Source organism: Archocentrus centrarchus, chromosome 8 (assembly GCF_007364275.1).
Source record: "Archocentrus centrarchus isolate MPI-CPG fArcCen1 chromosome 8, fArcCen1, whole genome shotgun sequence".
NCBI lineage: Eukaryota > Metazoa > Chordata > Actinopteri > Cichliformes > Cichlidae > Archocentrus > Archocentrus centrarchus.
Window position 1 is genome coordinate 2,367,645 of NC_044353.1, and position 3,487 is coordinate 2,371,131.

A 3,487-nucleotide genomic window follows, 5' to 3' on the forward strand; every position below is an offset into this window, starting at 1 on the left:
AGAGAGGGAGAGAGAGAGAGAGAGAGAGAGGGAGAGAGGAGAGAGGGGGAGAGAGACAGAGAGAGCCTGAGAGAGGGAGAGAGAGAGAGAGAGAGCGAGGGAGAGAGAGAGCCAGAGAGAGACTGAGAGAGGGAGAGAGAGAGAGAGAGAGAGAGAGAGCTGCCATTAACACAGAAGAACCAGACCTCCCCCCCACCACATCCCAACATCTCACTCCCTTGCTGATGGTTACCATGACAACCCTCCCGCTCGTCCTAGAAACAGGTTGCAATAAAATGAAGTCTGCCGCCTCATTACGTCTCTCTCTCCTTCCTCTCTCGCTGTCTTAAAGTCAAATGAAAAAGGAAACTAAATGAAAACATCAGTAACTTTTTAAGATAAAGTTTAACATTAAGTCGTTTTCCACATTTGCAAACTGAATATTGGCTTTTCCAGTATTGATTACTGTGTAGTTAAACACCCACACGCATTCTCCTGATTTATGGCTTTCTATTGCATGTAACACACAACTGACTCACAGTGCTGGAAAAATACAGGAAAGTCTTCATGAATGCAGTTAAATCCTGTAAATGTTGATATTTGTCAGGAAAACTGTAAAAATACAACAAACTACCTTAAAATGTTATTAACATAAACTGTACATGGAAGATGGACACAACAACTGTGATGTTACCCTTTAGTTTCAGACACTATGTGTGCCATGTTAGCTGTCTGGAGCCTGAAGTGACCATATTTGGCTGAGAGGGAGAAGTACTAAGTTATCAGCTAATGTTAGCCTGCATGGTTATCAGTTAAAATCCCAGAATTTCACCCAAACTGGAGCTCCGCCTTCTCAGACGGTCTGTTAGTCCAATGAAGCCACAGCAGCCATATTGGCACTAAAAATGCTCCAAAAGCACAAACACAGCCCACAGGTCCAGTTCAGGGACTCCAGTTAGCTGAGGTGAAGCCTAGCAGACAGCTAACAGCTACAGTGTTGCCATCCAGCTGCTAGTCAAAGAGGCCACGCCCCTAATATTAATAAATGGGCTGGTTGTTATATTGCAGTTTTCTGCTCTGCTTGAGCACTTTATACAACACATCTTCACTCACGTTCATACAAGCACTTTCTAGCTAACATTTACACACTCTCACATACTTTGGTAGGCAGGCTGGAGCAGCCAGGAATCGAACCACCAACCTTCCGATTAGCAGATAACCTACTTTAACCACTTTAACTGGATCAGTGGAAGAAAACAGATGGATGGATAAATATAAGTCATAAGAGTGGAAAATTATGAACTGAAATATGTTGTTCATCCTAACTTTTGTTTAATTATTTGGCAATTTTGGATGCAAATTATCCAAAAATAAATAGTTTTATCTTACTAAAACTGACTAGTTTGATTTATAAAATTCAAATTTTGAAATAATATAATCCATAATTTAACAAAAAGACACTGAAAATCAAAGCAATGATAATTTAACAATTTTAAAGCTACATAGAAAGCCAAAACTGACATGTTACCCTCACTACTTTTTAATCTTTGTTATTACATAATTTTGAATGGTTCTAATTTTTTCTGAGTTCTGCTTATTTATACATACAGCTAAGCTATAGCTAAGCCAGCTGGCTGGTGTATGTTATATGGACATTGAGCAGTGTTTCAGGGCTAAATATCTCATAAAAATTTGTGTTTGTGAAGTTTGTTCCTTGAACTCAGCAGAGAACAAAACTATGATGGAAATGTGTGAAATAACAAAGTTCCTACGAAGGTCTCACACTGACATCAGCAGCACTGATGGAAGATCGAAGACGCTGCTTGTCTCACTAGTTTCAGAGGATGTGTGTACTGACGGTCAGCGGTTACTCAGAGTGAGTCATACTGTCAATAAGCTTCGTGTATCAAACTTTACGACCCACTGAGCGGTAACAATGCTCGGTCCCCTGAGATGAACGCGGTGGTGAATAAGAGCTGCTGCTCAGATTCATGAGCCCGCCAACTGCGAGGAGGTCGTATTTAAGGAGGGCCTTCAAACATGATCAAACGCTCAACATCGGCAGTCAAGATCAACGGTGTCTTTAATAAATATTTGTGTATACCCATACTCATTCAGTATGCTCAATAAAGCAATCCAGTTAAGGCATGCACAGGCACAACGAGAGTCCGGTGTCAGGAGACAGCAATCAATAATAAGAGGACATAATGAAGTTGGTTTACTCATGCTTACACCCCCCCACAGACGCACCTTGCAGTTTTTTCTTTGTGTTAAAAAAAAAAAAGCAAGCAGTAAGCAGGTTATACTGAGCATTACAAACAGTAAGTTACCATGTAAATACAAAAGAGATCCAGAGAATGAGAATAGAAATATAAAAATACAAAGATCAGGTTATCAGGTGTTCGAAGAGCATTTACAAAAGAAGAAAATGAATAGTGCTGAAACATAAAGGTCAGAGTGAACATCAGATGAACCAACATCACTAACTGCAGCTTCTATACAGCATGTACAGCGGTCTGTGCGCCAAACGAGACGCTCTGAGGAACATTTTCAGTCTTTACAACCAAAAACATTTATTCCAGTGAACGGAAAACTTTTTAATCTGTCTCTAATTTTCAGCTGTTTGGGAAAGAACCTGAACATAATTTCATGGTTATTAATTTGTAAATTATGATACAGAAATAATACGGAAACACAGACTAAATAAAACATTGATTTCTCATCAAATATCCAAGATTGCAGGGCTTTGTGCTAAGCTAGGATAATAATATCATTTAATTATTTTTAAAGTGCAAACAATTCACAAATGTCCTCAGTGAAAAACACATTAGTGTCACCATAAAGCCGTTAGATTCATATATTTTCAGACATTATTTCTCGTGTAATTTGGCATGTAGATTTGTTAGCTAGCATGCTAGCTTCCCTTACTTTGCATTACCAAACAAAACATTAGCTTCATAAATTTAATGGAGCATTTTCCATGAAACCCCACTGAAAAACACAACCCTGTTTGTTTACTGTGGACTTATTTTCTCTCATTTAACAATGTTACAGAGTTAAATATTCATATTAATCATGGCCAGATTTTCCAATAATCAACTAAACATATAATAAATTATGTTTATTTTACAGATTTATTTATGAAGTAATGTCACTGGATTTCAAGTAAAAATCACAGAATTTAAGGCACATTGAGGCGTCGTGCCTACACATTTTGACCTTTTACAGTAAAGAGAGTAGAGCTGACTAACTCTGGGTCCTGCCCCTCAGCAGGTTTCCAGAATCTAGCCAATCAGAAAGCAGTGGTCTTTTAGATGGGGCGGTCTTAAGAATACAGGAGCTGGTTTCAGACAGATGAACTGAGGGGCTGCATGAAAGGCTAATATATTTGACTCTTTTATTATCATTATCATAATCACATGCAGCAATTTAAAAAAAAAAAAAAAAAAAAGAAAACTAAATAATTTTTTACTAAATTGAAAACAAAATTATTTTACTATATGTTTCT